Source organism: Schistocerca serialis, chromosome 8 (genome assembly GCF_023864345.2).
Source record: "Schistocerca serialis cubense isolate TAMUIC-IGC-003099 chromosome 8, iqSchSeri2.2, whole genome shotgun sequence".
In the NCBI taxonomy this organism is placed as follows: domain Eukaryota; kingdom Metazoa; phylum Arthropoda; class Insecta; order Orthoptera; family Acrididae; genus Schistocerca; species Schistocerca serialis.
Genome location: NC_064645.1, coordinates 623535898 through 623550967, shown reverse-complemented (window position 1 = coordinate 623550967; position 15070 = coordinate 623535898).

The following is a 15070-nucleotide window of genomic DNA, read 5'->3' as shown; positions in this document are numbered from 1 at the left end:
CAGCACTGTCTTTCCGTTGGAAGGACAACACTACTTCTTCAAGACTGCATGGAAATCCACTACTTCTGTGTGCATTTTCTTTTACTGCTCAGACTTTGAAGAAAAAGTGCAATTTTACTGTGATGAATGATCAGGACTGTGTTTATGGACTGTGAGGAAATTTTAGCTTTTGACCAACCTTGTATCAATAAGTATGTGCATATGATTTCTTTGTTATTGTAATTGTGAAAAAAATTTTAACAAATATGTATTGGCCAGTGCCCAAAACAATTTGTAAAATTTTTTGTGGGGAGCATGGGGGCTATGTAAGTAGGCTATTTAGGTTTTCTTATTGGTAACGCCACGTAGCACTCTGTATGAAAATCACTGGCTGTGCTGTGTGCAGTCTGTGGCTAGTTTGCTTTGTTGTCTGCCATTGTAGTGTTGGGCAGCTGGATGTTAACAGCACGTAGCGTTGCGCAGTTGGGGGGGAGCCACCAGCAGTGGTGGATGTGGGGAAGTGAGATAGCGGATTTTTGAGAGCATCAGAAACAGTACATTTGTAAGAATGGATGTCATGAACTGCTATATATAGTATGACTATTAAGGTAAATACGTTGTTCGTTCTCTATTAAAATCTTTCATTTGCTAACTATGCCTATCAGTAGTTAGTGCCTTCCGTAGTTTGAATCTTTTATTTAGCTGGCAGTAGTGGCGCTCGCTGTATTGCGGTAGTTCGAGTAACGAAGATTTTTGTGAGGTAAGTGATTTGTGAAAGGTATAGGTTAATGTTAGTCAGGGCCATTCTTTTGTAGGGATTTTTGAAAGTCGGATTGTGTTGCGCCAAAAATATTGTGTGTCAGTTTAAGCACAGTCATGTAAAATTTTTCTAAGGGGACGTTTCAGGTTTCAGATATCGAAATGAGATTTTGGCATTGATAGCACACAAAGAGGATTTTGTCATTATCCAAAACTTCATTATCTACTGCGTTATTCCACCAACTACATACTTTTTCGATGAAAAAATGTAATTTTTAAGTGCCATTGATATCTGGTGATATGAGAAGTGCTATGGATTTTGGAATAACAGAAGTGAAGATATTACATTTTTTTGTACTAAGGGTGTGCTTCTTCATAAGCTATTGACCTTACTTTTTCCGCAGTTCATCATTTAATAAATATAATAAACGACTATTTCAGAATTCTCCCTCAATTGCGTGTGCACAAGATGTAAGTGAAGTGAGACTGTATAAAATCCGCTGTGTTTTGGCAAAAGAAGCGTATTTTGATGTGGCAACCAGAGGAATGTGTGGGCTTTACTCAAAATTTGTCACTCATGATGCGTCTTTGAAAGTTACAGATCGCTGACAAGCTAGGCAAAAATAAATTGCTGCATTTTTGCCGAAATTCTCTTTAGATACTAATCAAAATGTAGGTGACAGATCTTTTTGAATGGTCATTATGCAAGTGTGGGAGTGGAGGAGCCCCACTTAATATTTACAAAAAAATGTGAGCGTAGACTTCAGTTTAGAAAGATATTTCCCCTGACTGTAAACCCCATCACTACCGCTCTCCCCATGCGTGCCCTGGCGACTGCGCGTCTACCAACCACGGTGTCCTACTCTGAGTCTACCGTCACATGAGATAATCACGCCGGGACGCAGAAAGTCCATGACGAACCGTTGTGCAGCTAGAGTTCCCTCAATTACTACCAGCCGTGACCTAAACTCATACGCGATGGCTCTCCACATCATGACTCCAGACTCGAACCCGGGTCTTCTTGCTTCGTCCCGGCGCGGCACAAATTTTAATTCATTTCTTCAGCTTCCAACATTATCGTAGATAAAGATGAGACTTATATGTCGCAGGGAAAATTTAATTGCAAGATCTATACAATGCGACGCCATTCATGAGATGCTTCCAGGGAATGGTACCACTTCAAACGCAGCCGTTTCAGTTGTGCAGCATGGGACGGTAATTCTCTAGTCCAATTGCTGCGGTTAGTCTCCAACCAGTAGTGGGAGATAACACAGAATATTGTAGGGAGTCCATTACTTGTTCTCGGACGGCAGGCTCAAATGTGAAGGGCTTACGATGTCCTTGGCGCACAATACAGCGATTCTCCTTTGTGGTGGTCAGAAGCTGTCCACCTCAATCTTTACGAAGAGTAGGCCTGCCCTCATGTTCCTATGCAGTCCAACATTGGGCCACTCTCACATCCGTGAGACCCGAAATTCTGGATATTGCACGATTCGATCAGGCGGTGGATAGGAGATCTACAATGAGGCCCATTTCAAACTGTGTCATCTGCTGTTAACGCTGTCTTACTCGAATACGCAGCATCTCCGGGTCCTCGACAGTGAACACTGGACATCTCACGCTGTCGCCCCATATATATCCTACCAGGCGTGGTAAAAACACTAAACACAAACAACACTAATGCACTCTAGCGGCCGTTCTACCTGTCGTAGGTATCAGCTGATGGTGTGTATGTGTACGAAGTTTCATTGTATCTGTCGATGTATTCTGAGTGCTTCAATTTTGATCAGGTGTTTTATTTAGCCACAAATACATTTTTATGTTTTGATGAAAGACATGCAAGAGACCTGCGCTGTGGTTGTTCGAGGAACAACCTCTTCGCCATTAGGATGCCTCCACGCAATGATTTCTTCATCCGAGGAAAGACGAAGAACTGACCGCGTACCACGTCAGGAGAATACTACACAGAGGTAAGCATCGTGCGGGTGGTCATTATCTTCCTCAAATGTAAGCTCAGGATGGCTTGCCATGAAAGGCAGTAAAATGGGGCGTAGAATGTCGTCGACGTACCGCTGTGCTGTAAAGGTGAGGCGGATGACAACAAGGCAGAAGTAAAGCTGGGAGGACGGGGCGTGAATCGTGCTTGGGTAGCTCAGATGGTAGAGCACTTGCCCGCGAAAGGCAAAGATCCCGAGCTCGAGTCTCGGTCCGGCACACAGTTTTAATCTGCCAGGAAGTTTCATATCAGCGCGCACTCTGGTGCAGAGTGAAAATCTCATTAAGGCGGATCCTGCTACGAAAAGAAATGACTCTCCAGACATCGCTCCTGCTTGTCAGGCCGAATGGCGGGCGACGGTTATAGGTTGGTATTACACCGCTGTCCTCCTCGTCTACGGACATGTCTGAGGGCTGGAATCTCATTGACTGAAGTAGAATTGTCTTCAGTGGTGAGTCCCGCTTCGAGTTGAGTCCCGACAACCAGCGAAGACGTGTCTGGAGACGTATGGGACAGCAGAGGGCTACCAGCCTGATGTCGCTCGCCATACGGCTCGACAACCAGGAATGATGGTCTGCGGTGCCATTTCTTTTCATACAAGGAACTCTTTAGTTGTCATCCACGGCACCCTTACACCACAATAGTCCGTCGACGATATTCTACACTCGCTTTGTTGCCCTTCATGGCAAGCTGTTACAGGCTTACATTTCAGTAAGATAATACGGACCCGCTTCTCCTCGTGCCTGCCGGACGCTACCTTGGACAGAAAGGTCCCCGGAGCTCTCCCCAATTGAGAACGTTTGGAGTATTTTGGGTAGGGCCCTGCAACTAGCTCGAGATTATGACCATCTAACGCTCCAACTGGACAAAATACGGCACAATATCTCTTAGGAGGGCCTACAGGAACTCTACCAATCTACGCCAAGCAGAGTAACCTGTTTGCATAAGAGCTAGAGGTGGACTAACGCGTTACTGACTTGCTCAGTTTGTGAAGTTCTTTTTCTTAAATAAATAATCCAATTTTTCTGAAACTGTAATAATTTATTCGTTTGTACATGTTTATCACATCTGCCGACTTCCATCCAGTTTGGGTAATTCCTTCGTGGTGCGTCGATTTTTTTGTATTACGATGTATTTTGTCACTTTTTGTCAAGGCAATTAGTTTTATGCTTTCTCCACTCTTTCATTTGTTCACTTTTTTCTTTCCTCTGCTGGCCATCATTTTCTCTGCCTTTTTGGAAGTGTTTTGTTTCGGAAACTTCTGCTACTCTTAATAGCATTTCTATATTTTATCCTATTTTAAATTTCTTGCTTATTTATTCCATTTTCTTCTAGTACTTAATGCACTTTCGTAATACAACTGGTTTTAACTCTGAATTTTCCAAATCGTTGTACAATATTGTTCTTGTCAGATTGCTAGACGTACTCTTTGGGTCCACCAATAGATCATTAGTCTGCTTTTTCTAATTTAGTCTCTAACTTTTCCTACATGAGTGGATGTTTCTGTGTTATTTATTACTTTAAATGTTTCTCGCTGCTGTAATATTTCTACTGGCGTGGAATTAAATTAGTCGGTACCTAATGTTTCAGATCCACCGTTGCTCCAACCCGCGCGGCTTTAGAAAATCGCCTTAGAGTCTCTACCTCTTACAAAAATCGCGTAACAAATCTCAGATTCATATATGGAACATATGTATAAAGTATCTCTAATCATGTCAAAACTGTGTTCATAATTAGGACCGGAGTAATGTCGTTTTCTCTTGAAAGGAATGAAATTTTCCCGCCCGGGAAACACTTTCAAACTTATCATGTTATGGAGCTTCCTGGCAGATATAAATTGCGTATCAGACCGGGATTCGAACACGGAACCTTGACTTTCGCAGGCAAGGCTCTTACCGACTGAGCTATTCGGGCACATCTCAGTCTTACTTCAGCCGTTCTGAACTTCACGTAAATTCTCTGCCACCTCTTGCGCGATTAGTGCTCCTGGAAGAAACGATTTGGCTGAGAAAAGGTTGAGCGACAGCTTAGGAAATTGTTTCCAGAATGAATTTTAACTCCGTAAAGGAATTTTCGCTGATTTGGAACTTACTGGGGCAGTGTTCAGCACAATGGACTCTTATTCGGGAGGACGGTGGTTCAAATCCTTGTCTGGACATCCAGATTTAAGTTTTCCATGATTTCCCTAAATCGTTTTTCATGCATACGCCGCAGTGGTTCCCTCGAAATGGTCATGGCCGATTTCCTTCCCTGTCCGTCCCCATTCTGAGCGTGTACTCCACCTCCAACGATTTCGTTAAGCCCTAACCTTCCTTCCTTTTACATTTGTAAATGCGTCACATGATGACGTGTCACTGATAATGATGAATAAAGAGGAAGCGGCTGGATGATATTGCTAATACTGCACTACAACTTTGTCAAATGGGCATGGCACCTTGGTAGAGTCTCCTCGGGGTTACTGCCGGATCCTAAAGTCAGTATGACTCGATATTTCGGCAGATCACCTGTTCGCCATCTTCAGCAGAATGCTGCTACTGCTAAATCCCGCTGACAACTGAATATACTACCATACCGATTGAGTTAAAACGCCCACATCTCGTAATTGACTTGCAGATTCGAAAACGTAGCTACCACCTCTCCGACGAAGACGTGGAATGCGTGAATCTGTAGGGTTCAAACAGCGCAATCCTTATACGCTGAAAAGACGGGACACTTGTGTAAATGTTTGAAAACTGAAATGACCTCACTGGGAACTTCAGACCAACACCCAGAGATAAAAACAATCATTGGCACGAATGACAAATTCAGGAAACTCTTAAGGTAGAGACATGTGTGGTAGGCTAGAATACTCGCTTTCTCGGGGAGAATCGAACAATAATCCGATTTTGAAAAAAAAAAAAAAAAATCTGAAAGGGGTCGAACAAATCTTATCACCGGCGGTAAGTAAAAAACTGAGACACTTGTCTTACAAACGCATCAAGGAAAAAATTGTTGCCACTGGAAACCAAATGGACGGTCTGGTGGAAGTAATGACGCATCTGTTTCAGCGTCTAAAAAGCCGAAAATGCAACCATCGATTTTGAAGCGAGAACATCCTACGACTGTCTGGTCCACCATTTTAAGGTACGTTAATCACAGGAAATTTCGATCAAATGCAAAAATCAACGAAACTTGAAAAAAAATCTACGCAAGAGTTAACGAAAGTTGAAGCAAACCCATATCGAGGCTCGAACCCAGTGTATTCCACTTACGAATCTCTGTGTGACACGGTGGAAAATCGGGCTGTTTTGAATCTGCCGCTTGGGGGAGTAAAATGAGAATGGGAAGGGGAAGTGTGTGGGGAGGGGAGGAGTTGACGTCATAGGTAGTAGCTCTAAGTATCGCAAGTAATTTTTGTCTACTTTGGCTGTGCCCTAACCTGTGAGACAGGAAAATGAGCCAGACCTCCATCGAATCGGCGCGGGTAATTATCGACTATCGGCTGGTACATTGGACAGCTTGAGTGTGGTTTTAGGCGGTTTCTCACGCTCGTTTTGGCAGATGCAGAGCCGTTCCACAAAATTCGCTTCAGAGAATCAGATACAGGAACATTTAAAATACGATCACACACAGAACAACGTCTTCACCATTAACACACAAATGGCACGCACGAGTCCACTCCCGTACGTTACCTTCATGACTGTTGTGTCGTGAAGGCCATCCGGTGACAAAGTTAAATAACAAAATAAAAATTCGCTAAATCTTGAAGCAGAGTATCCCTCGCTAGACGGTATAGACATTAGAGAAAAGAAATAAGGCCAGGAGAAAAGCATGGTAGCAATAAAAGTGGTAACTATTTCGCGCTTATTGATGAATGAGATGGTACAATGGTATTACGTTGATCCCATATTTTGGAAGGTATCACAATATATCGTCGGTACTGTAGTGGAGGAATGTTACCCACACAAAACTCCCAGTTAGTTTCGTAACGTCACTACTTTGAAAGTTTTGTTTTGAACAGCCACACAAGAATCTAATTATTTTGATGTTTGAGAATTTGTTTCAGTGAGAATGTATTAACTAATTGGGACGTTGGTGTCAACAGTTAACAGAAATTCTGAGAATATTAAAGAAATTATTCCCAAACTCTGATTACAATTGTTTTAAAAAACTCCAGGTAATTCATTACATTCAGAGATGAACATCTTTAGATCTGTCCAAAATATAAGATCGAAATCTACGTCTGGAGTTCTCTGTCTGGATTTTGAGTACTGTTGTTTTACGCAACTTTTTAATTTTGAACTGTTTCCATTTGGATTATACTTATATTGTGGTTGCACATTTGTGGTGCACTTGTCTGCTGGTTTGTAATTTATGCATGTGATTACACAGGTATGTGCTCCAAACCGTGACTTGATGTTTCACGTAAATGGTATTTTACCTCACATTTTGTGTCCACTGCTGTTGTTTGTTTCTCTAGTCCATTGTCCTTTGTTTTTTGACAGATCTGAAGATGTTCTTCGCTGGATGGATTAAGTACCCAGGCTTTAAAATATATCAAAGAATGTGGATAAAATAGTGAATATGGATAAAATACACTCCTGGAAATGGAAAAAAGAACACATTGACACCGGTGTGTCAGACCCACCATACTTGCTCCGGACACTGCGAGAGGGCTGTACAAGCAACGATCACACGCACGGCACAGCGGACACACCAGGAACCGCGGTGTTGGCCGTCGAATGGCGCTAGCTGCGCAGCATTTGTGCACCGCCGCCGTCAGTGTCAGCCAGTTTGCCGTGGCATACGGAGCTCCATCGCAGTCTTTAACACTGGTAGCATGCCGCGACAGCGTGGACGTGAACCGTATGTGCAGTTGACGGACTTTGAGCGAGGGTGTATAGTGGGCATGCGGGAGGCCGGGTGGACGTACCGCCGAATTGCTCAACACGTGGGGCGTGAGGTCTCCACAGTACTTCGATGTTGTCGCCAGTGGTCGGCGGAAGGTGCACGTGCCCGTCGACCTGGGACCGGACCGCAGCGACGCACGGATGCACGCCAAGACCGTAGGATCCTACACAGTGCCGTAGGGGACCGCACCGCCACTTCCCAGCAAATTAGGGACACTGTTGCTCCTGGGGTATCGGCGAGGACCATTCGCAACCGTCTCCATGAAGCTGGGCTACGGTCCCGCACACCGTTAGGCCGTCTTCCGCTCACGCCCCAACATCGTGCAGCCCGCCTCCAGTGGTGTCGCGACAGGCGTGAATGGAGGGACGAATGGAGACGTGTCGTCTTCAGCGATGAGAGTCGCTTCTGCCTTGGTGCCAATGATGGTCGTATGCGTGTTTGGCGCCGTGCAGGTGAGCGCCACAATCAGGACTGCATACGACCGAGGCACACAGGGCCAACACCCGGCATCATGGTGTGGGGAGCGATCTCCTACACTGGCCATACACCACTGGTGATCGTCGAGGGGACACTGAATAGTGCACGGTACATCCAAACCGTCATCGAACCCATCGTTCTACCATTCCTATACCGGCAAGGGAACTTGCTGTTCCAACAGGACAATGCACGTCCGCATGTATCCCGTGCCACCCAACGTGCTCTAGAAGGTGTAAGTCAACTACCCTGGCCAGCAAGATCTCCGGATCTGTCCCCCATTGAGCATGTTTGGGACTGGATGAAGCGTCGTCTCACGCGGTCTGCACGTCCAGCACGAACGCTGGTCCAACTGAGGCACCAGGTGGAAATGGCATGGCAAGCCGTTCCACAGGACTAAATCCAGCATCTCTACGATCGTCTCCATGGGAGAATAGCAGCCTGCATTGCTGCGAAAGGTGGATATACACTGTACTAGTGCCGACATTGTGCATGCTCTGTTGCCTGTGTCTATGTGCCTGTGGTTCTGTCAGTGTGATCATGTGATGTATCTGACCCCAGGAATGTGTCAATAAAGTTTCCCCTTCGTGGGACAATGAATTCACGGTGTTCGTATTTCAATTTCCAGGAGTGTAGTTTGAAGAATTGTGTTGGTAATTAATACTCCGAGGGTCAGGGACAAGGATAAGAAAAAGTCAGAGTTCAATAAGTTCCTGCTTATAATTGATGCAGAGGCATAATGTCATATTACGTTCCCTGTTTAAGTTTAATATTGAACAAGAGTGCACGCTGCAAATTTTATAAGGGACACTGGTTTGCTGAGAGTTCATTTCTGTGCAACTGATTGAGCATGTGAATGCTTTCCTCCTTGATTTATTGTGGAGCAACTTCGATGCCAAAGCACACACTTGTTTAATGTAGATGAAACTGGTCTGTTTCCCACCACTTTACACACCTGATGGCAGAACACACGAAATTTATTTACGCATTTTTATGTAGTTAACAATGTTGAAAAACAGACCGAAATAATATAAAGCGCTGTGTTGCCAAATGGAAAACATACCAGTTTTGAGCCGTATTAAGCAATTACTCACGTAGTATACTGCAGAAGATTGGAGACGAATCATAATAAAGTGACGCGAAACAGGATTGACAGAACATATATTCAGAATGAGATTTTCACTCTGCAGCGCTGATATGAAACTTCCTGGCACACAGTTTTAATCTGCCAGGAAGTTTCAGAACATATACTGCCATTTTTCATTGCACATACACGAAGCATGAAACTATCAATTCCATATTACCACCAAGTTAGGATCAAAACATCGTTTAAAGCAAAAATATTAAATTTACTGTTTCGCAGTGCCGTTTAGTGAATAAAATACGAACTTAAAGAGTATCATCAAATTTGTCATTGGATGCAGGAATTACTAGCAATCAGAACTCAACACGTTATTCTTAACGGATCAAAATTGATAGATGTAAAAGTAATTGTAAGAATACTCCAAAGAAGTGTGATAGGGTCGTTGCTGTATACGATGTATATTAACTATCAAGTCCAGGGGCAGTCAACCTTTATTACTTACAGATCACTTTTGTATCTCTCTTAGTCATAATTTTTTCTTACAGCTCACCAGCTTCACAGAAATGGTGATTTATAAGGTAGTTTATAAAAATTATAAACTAGAGTTACAGCAAGTTACAACATATAATAGTCATTTCCCAAATACTTTACGTCAGATTTTTATGGAAATCTCATAAAAATGTTTTAGAACCCCTACCGCCTACCATGAAAGATAGAACGCCCACTAGTTGGCGGTAGGGATTAGGTTGACTACTACTTTTTTGGTCAATAATTTCGGAAGCTCCATGAGTCTGTTCGCCGATGAAGTTGTCTATAGAACGGTTGAAACGTCAGAAGACTAACGAAATGTAAACTGACGACTGGAGCGTGGACAGGCAGTTGAAAGTGGGCGTAAATAAGTGTAACAAATTGTCCATAAATAGACGAGGAAATCCACTATTTTTAGATCATGCTATTGTCAACAAATCACTGCAGACACTGTCTACCTATAAATATCCAGGCGTAACTACCGATTCGATCTAAATTGGAATGACTACATTAAGAAAATTATAGCAAAACCAGCTGCCAGTCTGAAATTCATTGGGAGAAACTCAAGAAAATGTAACTCACTCACTAAAGAAGCGACTTACAACGAATTTGTTCGATCTATTATTCAGTATTGCTCATCAACGCTTAACGGTTGAGTTAACGGAAGAGAAGCTTATTTCGTCACGGGGTCATTTAGTTGGCGCGAGAGCGTTGCGGAGATGCTCAGCAAACCGCAGTGACAGACTCTACAAGAGGCAGTGCAATCACGCAGAATTTTCTGTTGCAGTTTTGAGAGAGCACATTTCAGAAAGAGTCGGACAATATACCGGGTGATCAAAAAGTCAGTATAAATTTGAAAACTTAATAAACCACGGGATAACGTAGATAGAGCGGTAGAAATTGACACACATGCTTGGAATGACATGGGGTTTTATTAGAACAAAAAAAAAAAAAAAAAAAAACAACAACAAAGTATTGCTAGACGCGCGAAAGATCTCTTGCGCTCGTCGTTTGGTGGTGATCGTGTGCTCAGCCGCCACTTTCGTCATGCTTGGCCTCCCCGGTCCCCAGACCTCAGTTCGTGCGATTATTGGCTTAGGGGTTGCCTAAGTCGCAAGTGTATCGTGATCGATCGACATCTCTAGGGATGCTGAAAGACAACATCCGACACTAATGCTTTACCATAACTTCGGACATGCTTTACAGTGCTGTTCACAACATTATTCCTCGACAACAGCTATCGTTGAGGAATGATGGTGGACATATTGAACATTTCCTGTAAAGAACATCATCTTTACTTTGTCTTACTTTGTTATGCTAATTATTGCTATTCTGATCAGATGAAGCGCCATCTGCCGGACATTTTTTTGAACGTTTGTATTTTTTTGGTTGTAATAAAACCCCATGTCATTCCAAGCATCTGTGTCAATTTGTACCTCTCTATCTACATTATTCCGTGATTTATTCAGTTTTCAAATTTATACTGACTTTTTGATCACCCGGTACATCTTTCGAAATGATGACTAAGAGAAAATTTTGAGTTCATAAGGAAATTAACAGACGTTATTGCCACGCGTAATTCGCGAGTGGTACAGGGAGGGGCGATGGACCAGGTAGTGGTACCTTCGCCACACATCGTAAGGTGGCTTACGCACTATAGATCTAGATGCAGATGTCAAAATTTTTGTGTTTTTAATTTTTTGTCTGTTCTTCAAGTGTAATACAGCCCGTTTATGTTAATTTATAGATCATTTAAAATTTTAAAATCGGGAAGCCTCAAGCATGGAATGATGGCTGTCTGTTTCCCGCCCTCAGCATCTCCGATCGATGCAACCACAAGCCGTTGGTATGAGGTGCTTGAGAGGTACTGTGCCTGCTAAGAAGAGACCGGACGTCCGAAAGGACGAATCCTTTGAAACCTGTGTGGCGCTGCAGAGAGAAGCTCGCGAAGGGTTGCACGAGGGCCTTTGTGGACCCTACCCGCCATATTGTGGCGAGTGTTATTCCCCCGAGCACGGGGATCGGGCCGTGTATCCGGCCCCTGCCGGCCGCCGCAAGAACTAATATTTTGATAGGATTAGGCGCCTAAAGCGGGGCATTCTATGCCCACGAGTGGTTTGCTACCTAGCCGAGCGGGTGCGCGACGCATTCTGCGTGAGTCACAGTGCACACAACGCAGGGGTCGCGGCCGCCGCTTTCAGAATCACTCTCGCATAATGCGCCGCGTTTGGGCCTCTGGCAACACTGACTCAACACTGTTTCGCACTCTCTCTTCCGCGGGCTCGTGGAAGGAGTTATGTTTACCGCAAGCCTTCCTGGCCCTCGCTGAAAAGAGTTCATCTCAATCAAGCTGACGTGCAGCTGCTGCCCGTCTGCTGGACGATGTCGCCCGAGGGTAATCACCGGGGGGTGCTCGGCGCCGCCCTGTCACAGTCGCCAGTTGGGATCGATTCTGCAATAGACAGACTCGACTCCCCACTGTTGGAAAACAGTTTACCTCCACTCCTTAACTGAATGGTTTTGGTCTGCCCTATGGCAGCTATCTACTATATGTTCTAAAATGCATGGATCGCACTGCTTTGTAAATTACTCACTGTCTCTAACGACTGACGAGGAGAACGCGGAAAGTGTCATAAGCGGATTTCCGAGAAACTGCCCGAGGCAGGATTCGAACCTGCGACCGTAGCGGTCGCGAGGTTCCAGACTGAAGCGCCTAGAACCACTCGGCGACACAGGCCGGCGCGTTTGTCGGCTTACCTATAGATAGGCTTACCTATAGATACTAGACCGTTTCTGAGAAAACGGCCGTCAAAGTTGCTGTTTCCTGTGAGACCTTAACTTTTCCCGCCGAATTGAATGTTCAAATAATTTACGGGTTTCCAGAATGAGATTTTCACTCTGCAGCGGAGTGTGCGCAGATATTAAACTTCCTGGCAGATTAAAACTGTGTGCCCGACCGAGACTCGAACTCGGGACCTTTGCCTTTCGCGGGCAAATGCTCTACCAACTGAATTACCGAAGCACGGCTCACGCCCCGTACTCACAGCTTTACTTCTGCCTGTATCTCGTCTGCGTGGTTCACAGGAGAGCTTCTGTAAAGTTTGGAAGGTAGGAGACGAGATACTGGCAGAAGTAAAGCTGTGAGTACGGGCCGTGAGTCGTGCTTCGGTAGCTCAGTTGGTAGAGCACTTGCCCGCGAAAGGCAAAGGTCCCGAGTTCGAGTCTCGGTCGGGCACACAGTTTTAATCTGCCAGGAAGTTTCAATTTACAGGTTTGCTGTATCCTGCCTGCTTCCTCGGATCGGTAGACAACGATTCAAGCAAGACGTATTAATGAGCTTATTACCGAAAATAAATGACAATACTTAACTTTGAGAAATACGAAGGTGAGTCAAATGAAAACCTTAAATATTTTTTAATTATTATTTATTGCGTAGAAGTGGAACAAAGCTGTACCACTTTTCAACATAATCTCCCCCACGCTCAATGCAAGTCCTCCAGCTCTAGCAAAGTGCATAAATTCCTTTAGAAAAAAATCCTTTTGGTAGTCCGCGCAACCACTCATGCACCGCGTGGCGTACCTCTTCATCAGAACGGAACTTCTTTCCTCCCATTGCGTCTTTGAGTGGTCCAAACATATGGAAATCACTTGGGGCAAGGTCTGGTGAGTATGGTGGATGAGGAAGACACTCAACATGCAGGTCTGTGATTGTTGCAACTGTTGTACGGGCAGTGTGGGGCCTTGCATTGTCATGTTGGAAAAGGACACCTGCTCACTGAAATCCACGTCGCTTTGATTTGGTTGCAGGCCGCAGATGATTTTTTACGAGATCTGTGTGTGATGCACTGGTGACAGTGGTCCCTCTAGGCATGTAATGCGCCAAAACGACGCCTTTTTCGTACCAAAAGAGAGTCAGCACAACCTTCCCTGCTGATGGTTCTGTTCGAAACTTCTTTGGTTTTGGTGATGAGGAATGACGCCATTCCTTGCTCCCTCCCTTCGTTTCCGGTTGGTTGCAGTGAACCCAGGTCTCGTCCCCAGTAACGACTCTTGCAAAGAAGCCATCACCTTCTCGTTCAAAGCGCCGAAAAAGTTCTTCACAAGCATCAACACGTCGTTCTCTCATTTCAGGAGTCAGCTGCCGTGGCACCCATCTTGCAGACACTTTATGAAACTGGAGCACATCATGCACAATGTGGTGTGCTGACCCATGACTAATCTGTAAACATGGTGCAATGTATTCAGTGTCACTCGGCGGTTTTCCTTCACTATGGCTTCAACTGTTGCAATGTTCTGTGGAGTCACTTCCTACTCCATTCGTAGACTTGCTGCTGTGACAAACATGCATGACCGTACTGAACTTCAATAGGTTTCACACATTCACTGAATAACAGAACGCTGTTTTTCCCTGGTGCAAGTCGCAAGAGGGGCGGACATCTTCATACTGATACTGCGACGGTATGTGTGCATCTGCACTATGCTGCCACCTACAGGCCATTCTGCACGCTTACCAACTTACAGGATAACGGCGCGAAATTTCGATTTGTTATTACAAATTTAAGGTTTTCATTTGACTCGCCCTCGTACATAGATGTGTCGCAAGTACAGGGCGACATGCAATATAATCAATGTCTTTCAGTATAACTATTCCAATACAAGTGAAGTAATACAGTGGGTGCTGCTATCTGGGTCGCTGGTCTTGACACTTCTGTATAACTCGTGGAACTCTGCGCGGCCAGGCGGCACGGCGCTTATGTCCTCTCCATGTAGAGGGCGCTGCCATGGCGTTGTCGTCCTGGAGAGGGGTCGGTCAGCGGGCAATTGACTATGTCGTCTCACAGACCTTTCCGCTCTCACGTTCCCACCAGACGTGCTGGCACTTAACTCTGCCCCGAACAAAAGTTTTCGACATAATTTAGATCCTTTTTAGAGCACACTCAGCTCACTTGAACTGGCGTCACCGCGACTACCGTCACGGCCTTTCACTTTGAGTCCTGTGTTCGAAACCGTATTAATGTATTTATTTATTTTATTTTTTCATTTATCTACCTATATCGGTAGAAGGTTACTATTCGAATGTTTCTTATCAAGTTAGGGGATTCAAGGAAGTTATATTAACTGCAAAACTGCAGCATGGATTCACAATAACTATCATATATTTGTTGTGTAATATATGTGTGTATGGTATTTTCAGGGGTTACAATCTTTTTAAATCCTCCATATTCTTACGTTTAATTCTTAATTCTTATATTTCATTCTTGTATTAGTTCTTCAGGAAGACTTGGCGCATTCCCTTGGATAATACCGATCATAGAAGCATTCTAAACGTGGTAGAAGTTACGAACAGCACGAGCATCGCC